This window comes from Neodiprion pinetum, chromosome 5 (genome assembly GCF_021155775.2).
Source record: "Neodiprion pinetum isolate iyNeoPine1 chromosome 5, iyNeoPine1.2, whole genome shotgun sequence".
Lineage (NCBI taxonomy): Eukaryota > Metazoa > Arthropoda > Insecta > Hymenoptera > Diprionidae > Neodiprion > Neodiprion pinetum.
The window spans coordinates 12,754,409-12,776,277 of NC_060236.1; the positions used below are offsets into that span (position 1 = coordinate 12,754,409).

The window sequence follows — 21,869 nt, forward strand, 5'->3', positions numbered from 1 at the left end:
GGCGTTGGTGGTGTTAAATACAATCATGAAAGGTACCAGGATTATGATACATTTGCATGCGGACACTTGTGTCTGAAATTTCTGAGTGTTGAGCTATGTGAACATGGTACATGATTTATCAGAGTCAGTCTATCACTCGCAGTCATGGATGATTCATTAACGTGAACAATTTAGGGGAACATTTCGATTCTCGAGGCACTATATTCCCCATCGATCGAACTTGCTCGTGATGAAAGTTACGCGATTGACCTGATAGAATTGTTAACCTTGAATTCGATTCCCTACGTTGATGTTGGTCACAATGAAATTTACGTAGCTCATAAAGGTATCACCATACCAAGCGGCAACTATGAGATCGAGGACATGGAAAAGTATCTTCAAAACGAGCTGAAAAATGCAGATATAAGGCCAGCATCAAACCCAACAATAATACATCACGCAGCGAAACCACATGCAACCACACGATTGACTTTGAATCGAATGATTCCATTGCTTAACTTATGGGATTCAAACTACGTGTTTTGTGAGTTGATAAGATTCACGAATCAGCCATGCCTGTAACTATACTCAACGTCAACGCGTTGCGAGTTGAGTACAGCATTACAACGGGCGCCTACGTCAATGGACATAAAGTACACACTATTCACGAGTTTTTCCCGAGTGTCCCACCAGGATATAAGATTGTTAAAGTATTGTCGCACGTCATTCATCCTCCGATCACCGTCAGGACCATAGATCACGTTCAGCTCCGGTTAGTAGATCAAGACGGTGACCTGGTTAATTTTCGTGGAGAGGTTATCACTGTGAGACCTCATATCAAATCGCAATCAAGAATGGGAATTGTATACAACAGACTGTCAAAGAGTGGGTATATCAGTAAGTCGGCATGCCCTGATCAAGTCAGTCATCGATCGATTCTCGAACGGTTAACACCTCAAAACGTGGAGTTCCTGGTAGCTCGGGGTCTAAAACTTACACGTTCTGAAAGAGGAATTTCCGACACCTAAAAATCCGATTTTGCTGTTTTATCATCTGCTACGTACCATGGAGGAAGAAATTGTGGTAAGTTGGTATATGGACAGCTCTTGCAAGCACAAACAGCAGTTCGTAGGAGCCAGTCCTACGAGGCATATCCATAACTGTGCTCTCCCTCTCATATCACGTGCCTATTAAAATAAAGGATCCAGCAAAGTATTTACTGGCAATCCTTACGTTGGCCCCTGTCCCGTTCCCTTAAACATTCGAACACCAGTCGTCCTTGACAAATCCGTTGCGCATTACGAGATTCACGCTACAAACCTTACGCCTCGTCAACTTTCAACAACAGCCATGAAATTCGAATCACCGTTCAGCATCAGGATTTATGCATATTACTCAGCAAAAGTTCGGTACACATTCATGGACGACTCCTCAAACCTGATGGAACAGCTAATGTGAACACACAGCTCGTAAACAACGCGATCTGTCATTCGTTTGAAGAAATTTGCTACGAAATTGATGCAGTTGAAATTGATAGAAGCATGAACGTTGGCTTGACTAGTCTCATGAAGAGTTACGCTTCCCTGCACCCTGGTCAGACTTGGCTGATGGAAAACGCTGGATGGCTTGATGTAGAAGAGAAGAAAAAATTAACCGATGCCGAGGGTAATTTTGACGTACTGATACCGCTCTGCATGATCTTGGGTTTCACCGAAGACTACCGCAAGATTGTTGTCAACGCTAAACATGAGTTAATTCTGACGAGATCAAAAACTGACGTCAACGCAATCATGCAGACTCAAGAGGAGGAATTCAAAATCACGATTAATGCAGTGGAATGGCTAATACCGTATTTGAAACTCATGGATCAGAAGAAAGTTGACCTACTAAATTTCATTTGGAAAGATCCGCCATTTCGATGAGCTTCCGCAGTTGGAAATTGTACGAATATCCCTTACTTCCCACAACATCGAAACACGTTTGAACTGAGAAAACTCCCACTCAGCTTGAAAAACCTCGATACGTCATTTCGGGTTTCCAAACAAGTCGAAAGAACAAGACCGGCAAAAACGCAAATCATTTCGATCATTGCAATGTCACGGACGTTAAGCTATTTTCAAACTCTAAATCTTATCCGTACGCTAACTTGAACCTCAACATGAGCCATCATCTGTACGCGCTCCTGTACGAGATGTACGCAAACTTCCAAGCTACCTACTACGACAAGAACCCCGAGCCGTTGTTGACAAAGAGTGAATTCCTCCGAGACGTCCCCTTATTCGTTATCGACTGTTCAATACAAACGAATCTTTGAAGTCGGACCTGTCGACATCCGTCTTGAATTTGAAGCCTAAGCCAATTTTCCCGCTGAAACATCGGCGTATTGCTTGATTGTTCACGATCGTATTGTCGAATACAACCCGCTCAGTGGTGGGGTGAAAAAGTAAGTATAAAAGATGATCCGTTTCTACCATCTCGCACAATTCAAAGATGGAACTTATCGTTGGCATACAAGGCTTTCGTAGACCTTTCAACAATGGTTAGGATCCTGTTGAATAAAATGACTGTACTATCGTTGTAAAGTGATTTCAACCATATCCTGAAAATTGTACTCAATAAAACTGTTTTTCAAAGGATACTTATGACTCAATTTTACATCTTTACCTGAGCTCTTAGGAGGGAATTTTTTTTCAATACAAAGCTAAAGTAGCATTCAACTTTGCTCTCAATCCTTGACCGAGCTGTACACAGTTATGATTTGCATACCCAGAGCGATGGTCACCCAACACCGCAGATCCATCGCTCTGAATGTATACTACCGCAGCTATCGGTTGACCTTGCACTCTGACCTTGACTGAAACCCTACAAAATTTATCGTAGAGTTTACATTACAATTACAAGCCAAATAGAACGTCACGTGGATGATGACGTATCGGCATTCACGTTGGTAAAAAACAATTCTCAGACCATCAATTTTGAAATGTCGCGTGGTTGATGACGTGGGAAAAGAATGTGGGGTGGCTGATGTTACACATCAGCAGTCCTATTGTGGGAAAAGAATTTGAGGTGGTTGACGTTACACATCAGCGGTCCTATTGCGGGAAAAAAATGTGGGACGGGTAACCGACATTCAGGTCAGTGAGAAAGTTTACGCCCCCTGCTGCACCCTCTGCCTTTGGCAGGCAAGCACATCATAGAGACTTTGACCTTCAGTCGCCAAGATTGTTGGTAAAACAGCACTGTTCTGAACTTCGACTGATAAAAATCGTCGATAAAGCAGTGCGATTTTGACCGTCGACTGATACAATAGTCGGTAAGGTTGCACGTTTTTGACCTTAAGTCGGTACGGCAGACTGTGACGTTATCGCGGAGAAGGGTTTGAGTCTGGGGAGGATGTCAGTAAGTGTCGGTAACAGGAATCTTTAAGTAGAACTCTCCTTGTATTGCTACTAATCTCACCCGAGATCTCACCCCACTCGGAGCCTCGACGTTACCTCGAGCTGCCTTACATCCAACCTTGACAACTGTTGTAATATGATAAATGTTACGACATCGAACTGTACAAGTCACTTGCCCAAAAGGGACAAGTGGCGACATCTTTTTATTTGTTCTCGAAAAGATGCTCGCAATAGTAAGCGGGCTCAGGCCCAAGCGAAAGAGAGGACGGCAGTGTACTTTTCGATATCGAACGGCGAGAAAGTCCCGCGAAGAGACTGTCAAATCAGCTGGTTGCTAGTAAAAGATCAACCATCGTTGTTATTGAATGAAGTCAAAATATACAACCTGTTTAATAATACAAAAATGTATACCTCCTGCTCAACCTTTTCAAGAACAACTTGAAATAACATGAATCTCAATTCTTACTTATCGCAACTAAACAGCATCCACGGAGCTCAACCATATGTGAAACTCAGCCGAACAGATTTATACACGACAACATAATGCAGACGCAACTAAGATTCCGTAACGCGGACTTCTTATCTGAACCGCTACTCAACTCAACTAAACACTATCTTAAATAAACGAAAACTCAACTTAGCGCAAGCACAACTAAACGTAACCTCAACTAAATGCAATCTCAAGGTAACGCAACTCAATTAAACACCATCTCAACTGAACGAAAACTTGACTGATCGCAAGCTCAACTAAGCGTAACTTCAACTAATCGCTATCGCAACGCAACCGAAATCAAAGCTTCTCGAAATCCTCGAAGACGTTATTCGCTACTTCGAACACTCCATTTTGGCCATTCGCGACTTACTCGAGAGGCTACACTGAAAAACCCGATAAAGCGACTCGACCAGGTATAGTGGAATTCAGCTGTACTCAATTTCAAAAACGAGAGAGACTCAACTAAAACTCGTGACTCTACTCAACTTTCTGAAGGGCTCAAAATTTACTCTACTCTATCACGCGCACTCAGGCTACGGTCATCAAGCAAAAGAATCGGCAAACGAATTTCGAGTACTTCTCTACAACGCAAATCCAAAACGGCTATCCGTTGTTCGGCAAGCCTTTTCGCAATTATTCTCGAAATTCAATCGCGAGGATAGAAACAGCGCTCACCTTCTACATCCTCGCAACACCCTCTCCATCCCCTCGCGATATTTATGCAGCTCCCAGACTTCGCGCAACTGCCAAAACGTGACTATCTAGCACGACCGCCAGAACTAGGGTGGTTTCAAAAACCTACGACCTGCCGCAACACGGATCTCGATACGCCATCCCATATGTGACGTCATACCCACAAGAATACGCAATAATCGACCCGTCATCGATTTCGTCGATTGCGCAACTCGACGTGCACCTTTAAGAGCATTGCGGCGCAGAACTTGACGTTAAATCGCAATCTCGTCCTCCGCGCAGCTCCATGACGTCTTGGTGCTGAGCTTGGTGCTCCTTTGTCGCTAGTCGGTCCGTCACGAGTTCGCTAGTTAATTGTTGGCAGAGTGAAGGGGAAGTGGCTGCGGCGCGCCGGCCGCCAGCGGAAATCGCGTCCACCTTGGATTCCCGCGACGGGGGGATCTTCATTGGTTCTCCCTCCGCAGCCACGACATCCTTTCTTCGCAATCGTTGCCAGTCTGCCACCCCGTAATTCCTCCGAATTCGGTGCCGACTGCCTGCCTGATGCCGTTGTAGCTCGAAAAATAAACCAAAAACCTGAAATATCTTCCGCTATTCGCTAAACTGTCCCCTCTCGTTGTTTCGGATGCGTGACTCTAGTCCTGGCGCTCTTTTACAAAGTTTTCGCGAGCCAATCTTAGGAACCCCTAGATTTTGGTTCCGCCCAGGGTTCAAGAAGCTCCTTGTTACAAGCATCAAAAGTGCCACATTACAACGCTTAGAAAAACAAATCAAAGGAAATAAAAACAAAGCCATTACTGATATTTATATTACTGATTCCTGAAAGGTGACGGTGTTAATTGTATGAATTATTAAGTGGGACGTTCCCTATGGCAGCGCACTATAGGGTTGATCTGTGGCAGAGCCGGAGCAAGTCCTAGAGACTCCGCCACCTTCCAAAAATCAGTTTAATATTCTGGATCCCCGATGGGGAGCGTATCAGATGTTAAGTTGATGAAAGCCGAAACTTTGATCTTAGCTCAATGAGCCAAGAAGCGAAGGATATAAATAGTATTAATTACAGTGAAGAAGGACAGTCAGGATAATTTTTAGGTTAAGCAGAAAATATTACAAATAATAAAGAAATCACGAATTACTATAATTGACAAAAGGAAGCAAGAAATACAAGTCAATCAGAGAATATCAAAATTACAGCAGAGAGTTACAAATGCAAAGAAACAAGGTACTCGAAGTGAATATTAAGGACTCAAATATTATGATAGAAAATATAAAGAAATACGTAGTATCCAGCTTCAGATATATGCGATAGATGTAAAAGAAATAACGGTAAGATATAGAAAAGAGACAAATATTCTTATCGTACTAATAAAAGAAATTATAAGAAAGATTTTATAACGTGATGTATTTCAAGCGAGAGACACTACGGACAAAGTACGTGACGGGGATAATAGAGACGAGAACTGAATAGAAAGATGTTATTCAGTACGCCGCAATACTCAAGATTCCAAAAACGACTTGTTACAGCGCGCAGCGATAGTAGATTGCACACGCAGTATATTTACGACGATAATTACTCAAAGATATTCCGTACTAAGGCAACTTGTAATCAAATGAGAAACAATATAGACAAAATAACAGAAATTACAGTGAACGATAGAGATGAGATGATACGAATAAAACAACCTGAGAGAATTTATAAGCTGATCAATTACCCGATCACTTCAAAGAACAATAGGTAAGCCCTCCAAATAAAGCAGGTAATTATATGAAAAAAGATTTAAAAAAAAGTTAGATAATTACTATTGAAGCATAAGCAAAGCGATAGTAACACGCTGCGATTCAGCCGTATTACATAAGCGAAGGAAATTTAAGAAAGGAAGCAATAGTAACTACAAATTGAATAAGTAAACTAAATAGTTGCGAAGATATTTGCGGTATAAGATGAGGAATAAGGTAATTGGCGAGTCCACGTGACTCACGCAGCCCAAGCTGCGAGAAGAGATGAAAACAGAAAAAAAAATATACGGAAAAGACACACACACGATACGATGCAAATAAATTCGGGCTTCACAATATAACACAGGAAACCTCACTTACGTAAAAAGAAGATGAAGTGGAGAACACTTGAAACAAAAGAAAGAACAGGTTATAGGAGATGCGATGAAGATAAACTATTAACCCATTAAACGCTGGAAATGAAACTTTTCATATAATCATGTTTGACCGATTGCCAACAACGCTCGGACAATGGGATTTTGATAAAGATTGGTACCCAACTATTTTCAAGGGTGCTCTTTCAGAATATCGAGGTTAGAGCCATGAAAATTAGATTTTCTATGGAAAATTGGCGATTAAAAAAAAAAAAAGCGAAATTTCGGTGTAGTTTTTTTGAAAAACTATTTATATCGAACCTTTATAATACTCAAATCAGACTCTTTTCTGCAAAAATCATAGAATTTTCATCTGTACTTCAAAAATCTATTGGTTAGGAATTTTTTTTTATCAATTATTTTCAAAATAGCGGCTCGAAAAGGGTGAAATTTTACGTAAAAATCAAATAATGGTTTCTTGCTTGATTTCTCGAGCTAATTGTTATATCTTGGGTTCAACTTTGGATATAACCTTAGTTCAGTGTTTGAATTTCTAAAATTATGGAAATTTTGATAATTAAAAATGGCGGATTGAGGATGGCGGACGAAATCATTGAAAAAAAGTTATTTGGCGCAAAAACTTTGTTTCTAGGATTTTCGGGGTCGCTGATTACAAATCTGAGGTCAGATGTGAAAAAATACAAAATGGTGGATTCAATTATGGCGGACAAAAAATCAAAATTGTACGATCCTGCGCAAAACAATCGCTCTCAGGGTTTTTGGGGGATCCCTGATTACGGATCTAGGTCAGTTTTCACAAAATACAAAGTGGCAAATCCAGTCCATGTGATATGGATTTTTTGTCCGCCATATTGAATCCCCAATTTGTATTTTTTCAAATCTGACCTCAGATTTGTAATCAGCGACCCCGAAAACCCTAGGAACAAAGTTTTTGCACCAAATAACGTTTTTTCAATGATTTCATCCGCCATCTTGAATCCACCATTTTTAATTTTCAAAATTTCCATAATTTTTGATATTCAAACACTGAATCAAGTTTATATCCAAAGTTGAACCCAAGATATAACAATTAGCTCGAGAAATCAAGCATGAAACCATTATTTGATTTTTACATAAAATTTTACCCATTTCGAGCCACTATTTTGAAAATAATTGATAAAAAAAATTCCTTACCAATAGGTTTTTAAAGTACACATGAAAATTCCACGATTTTTGCAGAAAAGAGTCTGATTTGCGTATTATAAAGGTGTTACGGGGTGGACTCCGATGAGCGGTAATCGAAGCTTACTCCACGCCCAGCCAAGGTGTTATTTGGCTATTATAGGGTCCGTTGACGTCGACTATGCACTCGCGTGCTACTACTCCCAATGCAGGAAGTGAATAGAGTAAAAAGGAATCGGTTTCAACGGAAGGTAAACGATTTGAAGTATAAGATTGTTTATTATTATCAAGTAGTTGTTGGTGATTTTGGTCAACGCAAAGGATTCCGTCGAGGAAAAGGGTATGGTTTTGCTTCAGAGGGATATGTGTCTTGCTTGAGCGCTAGGATGGATCTACGAGTTTAGCGGGATGTAGGAGGCAAGCTAGCCGCAAGTTAGAGAAGAATCTGCTGACTCGCCGACGATAAGGGCAGACTACAGAGCGTAAGCTAACTAAGAGTGTGGGAAACGAATATGAAGTCTGGAGGACGTAACAAAGGTTCGACATAAATAGTTTTTCAAAAAAATTATATCGAAATTTCGCCGTTTTTTTTTTAATTGCAAATTTTCCATATAAAATCCAATTTTCATGGCTTATAACATCGATATTCTGAAAGAGCACCCTTGAAAATAGTCGGGTACCAATTTTTATTATAATCCCATTATCCTAGCATTGTTGGCAATCGGTCAAACATGACTATATGAAAAGTGTCATTTCGGGCGTTGATGGGTTGGTGAGCGAAAGCACGTCCACGCAATATAGGCACTAGACGAAAAGTGTGCCGGGTCGAGTAATGCTTCTCGCAACCCCGCCCGATTTTCGGCGCGTCGCTGCCACGTGATCCTCTCCTTGTCCTGTGTGATCGCTAATTAGGCCAGCAAGTCACGTGAGACGGGTCAACAGGTAAGACGGGCGGTAGTACATCTTCTACCTCGTTAAAATATATTAAATTATCAATCGGTTGTTGAGCGATATGTAGATGGATGTATATCCAGAAGGTGAAGGGTCAAGTCTTCATAGGTGTTGCGGAATACTATATTTAGGGTAAAGGGTTAAATCTTCACACATATATGTATAGGTAAGGTGGAGGGTTGAATCTTTATAGCTATAAAGGCATAGACGTAGGGTGAAGGACTGAGTCTTTCCAGGTACAATGGTATATACGTGAAATGAAAGGTTAAATCTTCATAGCCATATAGCCACAACCGTTGCAAAGGTCGAAGGTCGAAAATCGAAGGTCGAAGGTCGAAAGTCAAAGACAAAGGTCAAAGTTCGAAGATCGAAAATCGAAGGTCGAAAGTCGAAGATTGAAGGTCGAAAGTTTAAGCTCGAAGATCAAAGGGTGAAGGGTTGAATGAGGGCCGGGTGTTGCGGATGGAATGGCTGGGGCAAGGAAGAGAGTGAAGGAGAGTGAAGAGAATCTGTAGAGGTATTAGGGTACATATATGTGGGGTTCGATGTTGAATCTGTCAAGATCTGAGGGCATATACGTGTGTTCGAGGCTAAATCTGTCAAGATCTGAGGACATATACGCATAAGGGCTGATACGCTGGATTTCTGACACGGCGGCTGGGGCGAGATATGTTTATAATATCGAGAGATGTATATACATACATGTCGGCGCAAGAAGCCGATAGCCTAAGCGCTTGACGCTCGTAACTGTCCTACTACTTTTGTTTTGATTTAGATCACGCGAGTATTTGATATTAAATTCCGATCCTTGTAATGTAGCGGGGGGGGGGGGGGTAAGGTACCTGACTTTAATCCTAAAAGTTTACCTTGGGGAAGTTGAGACACGAGAGAGTAGTGATAGTCAGAGGCTCGAGCAAGAAGGACCGAGAGCGTCTCGAAATCCCCACACACCTACCCGCTGCTACAGTAGTATTATTTTTTTTGTAAGAATAAAAGAAAAAAGAAATCAGAATTATGGGTGACTCTCTCGATCACCTCTATTCTCCATTATTAACTCCGACATATATATCTAAAGTAATACTACAGTATTACTTCGCTTATTTGAAATTTCGTCGGTTCGCGCCAGTTAGATGAGTAAATAAACAAGGCCACTTGAAACATATCGAAACACTGTCACGTTGACCTAAACGACGAGTGTGGTCAGTTCAATAATAGGCACTTAAGTGTGAATATACATCAAAAACTGTAAGGTAGAAATAATGGGAATATGATAACTTTTAATGTCGTTTCCTATATTCTTACAGATAAGAATATTTATCTAGTTTAAGTTGGTCTATAAAGTTGTTACAATCGTGAATAAAAAACTTATATTCTTCAGGAAACACAATTGAGTTTGTGACGTTGCACCTAGAGTGCAAGTCACAACAAACCCCAAACCCGCGGGGAAGAGCCGAACGGGTGAGTCCCGGCCCGTCGGGAAACACCCGAAGCTACCCGAAGCCCACCGACGCTCAGCTGAGCCGAGCGCCAGCCAGCAGTAAGACTGAGTCTCGCATAAAGGAACGACGTAACCGAGTCACCCGGCACGAGCACCCGAGAAAGAGAGAGAGAGAGAGAGAGAGAGAGGGAGAGGGGGAGGGAGAGGGAGAGGGAGAGGGAGAGGAAGAGGGAGAGGGAGAGGTAGAGGGAGAGGGAGAGGGAGAGGGAGAGGGAGAGGGAGAGGGAGAGGGAGAGGAGAGAGAGAGAGAGAGAGAGAGAGAGAGAGAGAGAGAGAGAGAGAGAGAGAACGAAGCGAGAAGCGGGACGTCCCCCCCACACAGCCACCCAAACACCGACCGACGACACCAGGTTAGCCTGCGAGCTACAGCCGATCTGCACCTCCCCCCATTCCTCCCCCCGCAATACCGACCCTTCCTCCCTCACACTCCCCGTCGCCCTACCCCCCCCCCCCCCCCCCCCCGCGCGCGTACCTTTGAGCTAGAATTAAGTAACGCTAAGGGCTGAGGCGTGATCAGCCACATCCAACGTCTACAACCACTTTATATATATCTTTTATAGTTTTAAGTCGACTCCCCACCGATCTCAATACATCTATGCTCCCCAAAATACACCCACCAAGTTTTACCTATCCACCCAGTCTTGACTCTCTCGCCCCGTCTCTAATTGTTCCTCCCTTCCACATATTTAGTGTGGACTCAAACCCGTCACAAGTTGTTTAAACCGATCGTGACTAAGGATAGAAATTATCACTCAATACATATACCGAGACAATCTCTAGAAACTATACAGTCAATGCGCATGCGCGAGTCTCATCGGCTGTCCGGGCTGGCTGGCCACCACGAGTTTCAGCTGTCAAACTCTGTTTCTGGCGGCGATGTTGGTCATACGAATTTTGGAGGTTACTATCTCAAACAGTCGAGGTATTTAGTCGAAAAGCATTTATTATTCAGTCTGCGGCGCGCGAAACTTGATGCTAATGCTCTTTGAAAATTGGCTGTATTCGACTAAAATGAGAAATCTGTTCAAATGTTGGGTGGTTGGAAGAAACGCAGCAGGTAGGTGAGAACACTCTATTTGATCACTTTTATTATTTCGTACATCAGAAATAACAACGAAATTTTTTTCTATCGACAGGTGATAAGGCCAAAATAATGACATTTCTAATATTCACTGTTATCTGCCTATTTAATTTATTACACATAAAAAGATCATCGCCGCTCCAATTCTAGGGCAGCGACGCGCAGTCGAACAGACTATGATCAATTTAACGTAGCTATTGGCGGAAACGTCCGCACCACGGGTCGAATTCCGGTCGCTACCGATCGATCCCGCGTCAGTCCCCCGCAGTATGGCAACCGCTGCTATGCCGGCATGGACCCAGGATCCGGGTATGGAATCGCGGTCACGGTGAACTGTTCGGGAATTGTCGGAATTGAGCGAAGCCGACGTATTAAGTTCGCTCACGATGATTTTCTCGGGCGTAGCGCTAGAATGGTTGGGATGCAAAAGGGATAGTTGGGTGACGTACGACAAGTTTCGCGCGGCATTGCGATGATGGTTCGGTGACGGGACAGTTGGAGATCACGTGGAGGATCAGGCTAGGTCTCGGACACAGCAACCGGCGGAATCGGTGACAGAGTATCTAGCGTGCATTCGCGGACTATCGAGATGGATGCCACATCCGTATACAATGAAGCAGCAGCTAGATTGAGCGTTTAAAAACCTGATTCCCGAAATCCACGAAGTCCTAAGGAGGAGGGAAATTCGGAATTGGAGCGTGTTGATCTACCTCGCGACCAAGAGAGAACGAAATCTCACGTTGTCTCGCGAGTATAGTCCCCCGCCCGCGCCAAAGGGATCCTTCATTAGCGAAATGGCGTGCCGAACGAAACCCGAGGCGACCCGGGGTGCGACAGGATTAGCCGCAATCGCCGAACCGGGAGTAGAGCAGACGATGGTGCAGAGCATGGAGAAGCTGCGGAAGCTGCTAGCGGCCAAGGTAAAGATCCTCGAGGAGAAGCTAATAAAGGCAGTGGCGATATCAGCCGAGAAGGACAAGTCAAGCGGCGTGGAGCGAAGCGGCGGAAACCCGACTCCAGCGAAACCAGCCTTGCCAAAGCAACCCGTGCGAGGTGCGAATCACGGCCATCTCAGCTGATCGGCCAGCGATGTAAGTGTCACGTGCGGCGCGGTCTCGCACGCGACTAATTAACCCTCTACGAGTAGCGTACAAGTTTATATTCATTTTTTCGGTGGATTAGTCGGTGATCGTCCTATACAGAGCGATCCTGGGAATTGGGTAGAAGGATTTATTATTAATATTATTGGTGAATTTTAACGGGATGCAAAGCTTTAATGAAATTTCGAGTGAAGATAACAAACGAAAATATTGGTCGAGGAAGCAAGCATTACAGAAATATTCTTATTCTAAATTGTACACACTCATGCGTTGACTTACTATTCGGTGGGTTATTCCAACCTCGCTCTCGCTCGTACAAATCCAAACGATGGTTCACTCATACAATGGCACACTCGTAACACACTTACAAATTAAACTACACGGCTCTATGAGTTCATGGCACAAATTGCAACAACTTAATATCTAGCTTCGAAGACTGATATCGCGACGCGAGATGCTTAGGCGACCTCGTATGGAATTAGAGGAAATTCGCTCTATTCGTCAGTGATGCGAAAAGACTGATAGACTCTTCACGCGATAATTTCTGAAGGAGTCCGATTTCCGTAGATGTTGATTTTATTCTGTCTCCGACGAGACTGACTTCGCTCGGTCGTACGACACCCCTTGGAGCGTCGGACAGCGAGCAAGGTTTCCGTCAACGTTGCAAATTTGAAACAAAGGCTCGCCTCGCGAAGATAACCCTCGAAGCGCGTGATGTCTAGCGCTCGCCTCATCCCGGTGTTTGTTGCACCCGGGATCCGGCGAGCACGGGAACGCTGACGTTTCAATGGTCAACTGCGCCGCTAAGCTTAGTAATGATATATATTTATAAATATGTATACAGACGGTGTACGTGACATAAGTACGGTGAGCCGTACAGTTTCGTGGCGACAAAGTCTGGGACGAGAGGTTTTGCATGAATTGCCATCTTCCCGGACATAAATTTGTTAGCAGTCCCGACTTATTGCTCGTTTTCTGTTACCATTGCCGTTACGATGATGTATACTCGACGGATTGTCCGCGGTGTTCGGGAAACCAGGACGGGCAGCCTCGCTGGGTGTTGACACGGCGCTCTGAGTGGAAGGCACCACAGCATTGCGTGGCATCTAGGGAGATGTAGAGACGTGCGTTCCGATGCAGACCACGGAGCTAGGCAAACGATAGTTTTTATCGGTATGCGTCAGGGGCACATGGATAAGCGCGTTGTTGGATACTGGCTCCTCGCAAACGTATCTCAGTACAGTCGGGGAGAAAATCGCGCTAGAATACGGACAAAAAGTCAACCCTCCCCGTCGCTCGAGTATAGTGTTGCAAACGAATCGGTAGAGTTAGTAACCGTGGAAGTAGAAAATTTGGCCTCTTGATTGACGGTGTGCACGAATCGTCGAGGATAGCGGATATCCCGGAATACGAGGGGGGCGGGGGGGTTCGACGAATGTCAACCGATCTAAGTTAGCGATGTTTCGGTTTGTTGTGGTATTGCAGAGTTAGTGGATAGCGAGAATCGGGAATTACAGGAGTTCCGAGCGCAAGAATTACCGAAAGTTTCAGGGGAATTGGGCCTTACTCATCTCGCGGAACACGCAATTGACGTGCTAGGAAGCGCGCCGATAAAGCAGCGGTACCATCTCGTTTCTCCGAAAGTGCAAGAGGCAATTCACAAAGAGGTGGATCGTATGCTCAAGGATGGGGTAATCGAACCACCCCAAAGTTGGTGGTCAACACCGATAGTGATGGTCAAGAAGCCAAACGGGAAATACCGTTTCTGTTTAGACTTTAGGAAATTCAATAGCGTTTCGAAACAGGACGCTCACCCGATCCCGTTCATGAACGGCATTCTCGATAAATTGCGATCTGTGAAGTACATCTCGACTATAGACTTGAGTCAAACGTACCATCAAGTTCACTTGACACGCGAGAGTCGCGAAATCACTCCTTTTACGGTTGTAGGTCGCGTATTACTTCAATTCGCACTAATGCCATACGGGCACACCGGAGCTCCAGCCACCTTTCAGCGAATAATTGATAAATTCATTGCTCCCGAGATGGAGTCGCATGCCTTCGTGTATCTCGACGACATTATTGTTGTAACCACCGGTTTCCGATCACATTTAATATGGCTATCTCGCGTTCTAGAACGGATAGTATTGGCCGGGTTTACCATCAACCCGGAAAAATGTGAGTTTTGCCGTGACGAAGTTCCGTACCTAGGGTTCAAGGTTGATAGAGACAGCTTACAGGTCGATGCGGACAAGGTCGAGTCGATCCTGGTGTATCCAGTGCCGAAGAATCTGAGGCAATTGAGATGGTTTTTCGGTATGGCTTCGTGGTATAAGCGGTTTATCCCCGAATTTGCGAGTGTGACGGGAGTAGCTTCTGTATTGGCACAGTTTTGACGCAAACCATTGGCGAATTGCAGCGTGTGATAGCGTACGCGAGTCGGACCATGTCGGTCGCGGAAAAAAATTATTCCACGACCGAACAGAAATATCTTGCAGTAATTTAGGTCGTAAAGAAATTCAGAGCGTACTTGGAAGGTTATCTCTTCACAATGATAACCGACCACGCGAGTTCAAATTCGTTGCGGAAATTGGAAAAACCAACGGGTCGGTTAGCTAGGTGGACGCTCGATTCACTTGAATACGATTGCGAGATTAAACATCGAAAGGGGGCGATGCACCATTTCCGGATGCATCATCGCGGATGTACAAAGGTGAAGAAGAGGGGACTGAGCATTTGGCCGCCCTCGACGTCGCTGGATACGACCAGCGACCGAGCGCAAGGCCGCCTGGGAAGTCGTTGTCAATCAATGGTACCAGCGTCGCGTACGAGACGCTGAAAACTACCCGCAAAAGTTCCGTAGTTGGTCAATAGTCGAGGGGCGTCTATATCACCTGCAAGCGGACCCATCAGTCGAACCAATGTTAGAGAACTTGGCGTCCTGTAAATTAGTGCTTCCGAAAGAGCAATGGTCGCAAATCTTCACAGTAGTTCACGAAGATCCGTAAGCGGGACATCTTAGCGTCAAGGAAACATAGGCACGAGCGAAAGTCAACTACTATTGGCCCGGTATGTATTGCGATATAGTCTTGATGGTCACAGCTTGAGAACGTTGCCAAGAATGCAAGGTGCAGCAGGTGCAACCGGCGGGCTTTATGGGCCGACGGGTCGTCGACACGCCCTGGACCGTGGTTGTAGCTGACGTTATGGGTCCGTTTTCGAGGAGTCGCGCCGATTTCGAATACATCTTGATTTTTGAAGATTTGTTTACCCGGCGGGTTGAAGTTGCGCCATTAAGGAAATCGAACGCGAAAAATATTCTAGCTGCATTTGAAGACCTCGTGCTTCTGCGGTGGGGTACGCCGGAAGTATTTCTGACGGCACACAATTTGTGAATAGAGCCGTTGACGATGTGTGTGCCGCGTACCACATCATCCACGCGAAGGTACCGCCGTACCACGCGCAAGCTAACCCTGTGAAAGGGGTGAATCGCGTAATGAAGACCATGATCGTATCCTATATCGAAGCAGATCATTGTGACTGGGATGTGCATGTTCACGAATTTCGATTTGTGCACAATTCCGAGAATAGCGAAAGAAAGTGTCTCAGTAGACACCATGTGAAGGATCTAAAGCCGGGCGTAGAGTCTGAGGAAGCTCCGAGTAGCGACTGGGAGGAGCAGTGAGAGAGGTGGGTTCTTCAAAATTGACTTATACGAATTTTTCAACAGTACCACTAATCGGATTATATTGAACAATGCGATCATGCAAGATCATGCAGTAGGCAGAAGTGTGTGGGGGGAACGCAATGCTAGAGTCAAATTCCAATCGTATATCCACAGGTCCAGTTTTCAATGTTTCGTTCTGCTTGGAGCAATCGATGGCGATAAGGGGGGCACGGTTTATAAATTCGCGCTTCGATAGCAAAGGCTCAGCTTCTTTGTTGTAGTAGGCCATTTGAAACCGAACAAACATGTCATAGAGAATGGCGTATCGATTATTGGATATATCAAGATTCATATTTCCGTAGGGATAGCACGGCGAGTTGAGGAAGAGTTTTACATCTCTGATCCGACAATGATCGAATACGCCAGCATTTTTCAGCGGCTCGTTTCTCCTTGCAGTTTGAAATCCTAGAACGACATATCTCGGCTTTTCAAGCTGCGTCGATGTCTTGACTAACCATAAATGCCGCGTTGTTGACGGGAGCATCGGATACACGTACGTTTCCCAAGAACAACAACTCATGGATATGGGCGGATCCGTGGCGATGTAGTTGAGTAGCTGGATTTTCGGTTTATCCGCCAGTTTGATGTATGGCAAGAACCATTCGATTTTATTCAAGGTGATTTTGAAGTTTTCCGTCGCCGAGGTCTGAATAATGGCATTCAAATCAGTGTTGGAACGTGTGAGAATTAACTCATGTTTAGCATTAACGACAACTCGGCAATAATCCTCGGCGAAGCCTAGCACATAATTTAACGGTAAAACAACATCGAAATTTCCAGCGGCATCGGTTAGTTCGTTATCCCCACTTAACCACCCGGTATTTTCCAAACTATATTGCTGGCCGGGACTCAAGGATACGTAACCCTTTATAGTGCTGGTGATGCCGACATTTATATTCCGATCAATCTTTACACCGTTCAACTCATAGCGAACTTCCTCAAACAAATGGCAAACGGCCATATTGATCAATTTCGTAACTGTCACTGCAGCCACGCCATCATCCTTCGTGATTTTTCCATGAATGTGTAGAGAGCTTTTACTGGGCAGTAGACACAAGTCTTGATGTTGAACAACAATATGGATTTCATCGTTGTTCTGGAAGGTAGATGATGCAAACGGCTGATGAGCATGAATCTCAGAGTGCGCAATCGATTCGTTGAATACCACAGGTTTCTGTATTTCTATTATTTCTTCCATGGTAACACACACGTGGGATACAGCGGACACGAATTATTATTTTTCAAAATTTCCACGTAATCGAAGACCCAGGCTCTGGAGGAACCGAGCGTTCAGCGGTGTCAGTCTCGTGGGCGGTGTGAACGATGTCAGAGGTGTCGGGCGACTGATGATTTGTGCCCATGGCGTCTGACTTTTATAACTCTCACCCAACTTTCTCGTCTCAAACACGATCCCCATTGTTTCAGTATTTTCACGTGTAAACGCACAGTAATCGTTTCACCGCGGAAATTAATCAGCTCGTCGTCTTGATCAACTATTCTCAGCTGCAAATGCTGTATCGACAGTACGGCGATTGGTAGGTAAATGATGCTGGCAAGCACTTCGACAATCTTATATCCTGATGGAACGGTTGGGAAAAATTCATGAATCGTATGAGCTCGACGCTCGTTTATGTACACCCCAGCGGTTATGTAACACTCAACGCGTAAAGTATTAACCTTCAGTATAGCCACTGGTAATTCAGATTTATGAGTAACGCCTCGTGCTAGCTCAACCGCTTTAAATCCCGATAATCGGCCGATGGAATCTTTGGGCTCAAAGTCTACCGCATGATAGCACGTGACTTCACTGTTCAGCTCGTTGTCGTTAGCGTTCAGACTGAGGGTGATGTCGGAGGGTAGCTCCTTACGCAGAGATTTTTCAATATCCTCAATTTCATAGCTCCCCGTGGGTATTGTAATGATCTCTCTGCTGTTGTCCGCCCGTTTCAGGTAAAATTTATTACATGTCCCATAAATATTGGGTATTGAATTGAATGTTAGAAACTCGACGAGTCCGAGAACATAGTTTTTCTCCGGTGATAACTCGATTAGGGGGAAATATTGGGCCTCCAGCACGGAGGATGTACCTGACAGTGTCAACGTCAACGATTCCGACATGACTGATGCTTGCTCCTGCAGCACTTGTCTTTTTATAACTGTTCGCTAAGAAATTTGAGACATAAGTGCCCGCAAATCACAGTATCATATTCCTGATACCTCGTATGATTGTATTCAATGCTACCAACACCGAGATACCTCATTAGCTCCTTAGGCGGCTTAAATCACCGAAACTATCGAAATACGCAACATGGTCGCCATTTTTCTTGTACGCAACCCAATGTGTCCCTGGGCCGTTTTTATCATCAAGATTGATAATTGCGGATTCTCGCATTTTTGCTCCCGATTTAGGCAGATCATTCCGCATGAAAACACCGCGACAATGCGAAATTTTCTTATTTTTAGCATATTCGAGTGAATCAATGTTGGTGAGAGCTCGGTGTGGTAGCTGTATCAGTTTTTTGCCGGACGTAAGTACAGGCCCATTCCGCTGCGGTACGGTCGCAGGTATAATTCCTTGCCCAAAGCAATCGCCTCCATTGCTGTATTGTGCCGTTTGGCCTCGTTCAACCGATGTTTGTTGGCACTAGCGTCGTTGACGGCTTTAGCTATACCCGCAGCACCACCCGCAAGAGCTCCAGTAGCGCTCAGGCCGGCCAGAATTGGAATGAGAAACGGAAGGAAGCCGCCAATTTTATCAGGCACAGGTATAACGCGAGGCATACGAGCATTCTTCACAATCCCACGTGCAGCCGCACGAGCACCCGCCAACGCCGACTCAACGGCTTTATAACCTGGTCGCATGGCAACCTATGCTGCTGTGATGATGGACTTAAGATTCACCGTTCTCTTCCGATGTTTATTCTTTCCACCTGTTCCAGATTTCTTCTTCGCAGCCACTCCAAGTTTCGACAGCTTCGCAGCTAAGCCCATTTCGAGTTTAGATTTAGCTTTCATGGTGTTGGTGACTCCCCAGGCTACCGCCTTTTCGCCCACACTAGCGTCCTTGGCCAGGACGCGATTCCACGCCTTCTTAGCGAGCGCTTTGTCGGCAAGATTTCTCGCTGCAATATCGCGATTCTTTGCGTATGCAATGTCGTGGTCTTTGCACGCAGCATCCAGCGGATGGATCCCCAAATCGCCACGAGCCAACCTCTTGGCTAATTTCGTTCCAGGTCCGCGGTACTGATACCCTGGTACGTGCAATTCAACTGGGAGATGATTGATGATTTTATTCAACAAACCACCACTGCGTTTCTTCCGTGTGCACGTCCTCATAGTCGGGCAACAACTAACGTGACTTATATCAAAAGGAGGAATTTATATGCCGTCATTTTAGTTCTCGTTGTCATGCTCACGAAGCATCATGAGATTTCAAGATCAGCCCTATAAACTCCCTATCGAGAATTTCGATAAAATGGTTCGACGCGCAAAGGGGAAAATAGAAAAACGACATGGAAAATTGCTACCAAATACCGTGAGAGCAATTTTTTGCGGGCCATCCAATTGTGGTGAAACTAATGCTCTTCTCTCACTCATCGCACACGGCAATGGATTGCGGTTCGAAAATATCTACGTCTATTCGAAATCTCTCATCCAGCCAAAGTATCAACTTTTGCAAAAGTTACTAGAACCCGTGCAGGGTGTCGGTTATGTCCCGTTTCGTGAGAACTACGTGGTTGTAAAACCGGAAGATGCTAGCCCCAACTCTGTTGTGACTTTCGACGATGTGGCCTGTGAACAGCAAGATAATATCAAAGCATACTTCAGCACAAGCAGGCATCGCGATATCGATAGCTTTTATCTGAGTCAAACGTATGCGCGCATTCCAAAACATCTAGTGCATGACAATGCAAACTTATTACTGCTATTCCGACAGGATGATAGGAATCTGAAACACATCTACAACGATCATGTGAACACAGACATGACGTATCAGCAATTTAAAGACTTGTGCTCGGCATGCTGGAATGATGAAAAATACAGTTTTACCGTAATTGACAAGAATAGCGAAATCAATGAGGGACGATATAGGAAGGGGTTTGACTGCTTTATAAGCATAAACTAGCACAAACTTGCACAGTCTTATTGCAACAATCGGTCCGGCAACATGGAGAGTGCCAAGATTCGTAAGCATAGCGATACATTGAGTGAAATACCGAAAGCATCCGATGTCGTACGGCGGAAGCATAAGATGATCAAGTTGGACAAGGACACGACCGAACAGGTTATGGGAGAGGTATTCAAGCCGTTAATAACGCCGTTGCAAGAATTGGTGGATACTTCAAAGCTGCAGCAGCAGCAGCATATTAAACAAGAAATTAAAACGGAACTACCGCATGTTACAATGAAAAAAGAAGAAGAAGCAGAAAAAGATGGCGAAAGTACCGGAGATGATGATGATGACGATGAGGAGGATGAGGATATGGACGATAGGAATTTCATGGATGAAAATGATAAAACACTGTAGTTTGGTGAAATTTCTACTTTGAGTACGCGGGTGAAAAAAACAACGGATTCCATGGCGCAATATTTGAAAATGTTTAGCACAAGCAAAAAGAGGGATTTCGATACCACATACGGTGTTCGAAAGTTGACAAACGGCATGATGATTGGTGATACGCCGATCAATTTCATTGATAATCAGGTCAATGTGGGAGATAATAGTTATGAGAGAACACCGGGATTACCTCAATTATTGTTTAAAAAATCGCCCGATGCATCGGTTGTAAATGACGCGGACAAGAATGATAACATAAAAATTGTAACGACAACAAATGCACATCGAAAACGTTATCAAGCCGATGGAAGCCTTCGAGATGATTTAAAGAGTGCAAAGTATAGAAATTTCATTGCAAAACACGTCGGCTCGCCGAAAAAATCGGGTAAAGGCTTGCCCGACTATAAGATTGCGCGAAAGGCTGGCCGAGATGTTGATCACGTCTACTGTGATGATCCGAATGAAATTGCAGATTGTCTCCGGCTGCTTATGGCATCACAGGCTGCAGGCAATACCAACCATTCCAACGCAATAGTCTCCATTATTGAGGAGTTGCGCGAGGCTGGAATCGTTTATTAGCGGCAGATGAACATAGAATCATCATTTGTTCTGTGACCGTCCCGTGATGAGTATAGACATATTTGGACGACACTCGGAGCGTAGTGGGGGTAAAATATTTATTCGGGGACCTCCGGGTGTTGGATTCAAAACCACCGCCGATAACCACCACGATATAGACAGCAAACGATTTTGTAATATTGCCGATCCTCAGATGGAAAACGATGCGGTTTCTATGAGAGTACTCAACCAAAGTGTACGGCGAGCGAATGATGTGCTCCAGAACGATATCGAGGGGGGAATTCGTATCATTGAGGTGAAGATTGCGAATAATGCCGAAGAAATTCGCAAGGTTATAGGATCCATGCTTGAAAGTATCAAAAGTTTAAGGAGCGATTTGAATTTGTTGCGGAAAACTGTTGAAGGCATGGCATGGTCGATAATTAAACGAAATGAAAAATTCCCAACTATTTCAACGAAATAGTCGGCATCGTTGAAGAGTTGCGCGAGGCTGGAATCGTTTATTAGCGGCGTGTAAACATAGAATCATCGTTTGTTCAG

At 44.4% G+C, this 21,869-nt stretch overlaps 1 protein-coding gene and 1 non-coding gene across 6 annotated transcripts in view; one reads left to right on the plus strand and one right to left on the minus strand.

Annotated features, from left to right (window-relative positions):
* Calx (sodium/calcium exchanger 3) overlaps window positions 1–21,869 on the plus strand; it is a 1,242,927-nt gene that overhangs the window by 758,523 nt on the left and 462,535 nt on the right. The window lies entirely within an intron of this gene.
* On the minus strand, window positions 5,414–5,602 carry LOC124220755 (U2 spliceosomal RNA). The gene has a single exon (XR_006883672.1). It is a non-coding gene; the product is annotated as a U2 spliceosomal RNA (small nuclear RNA).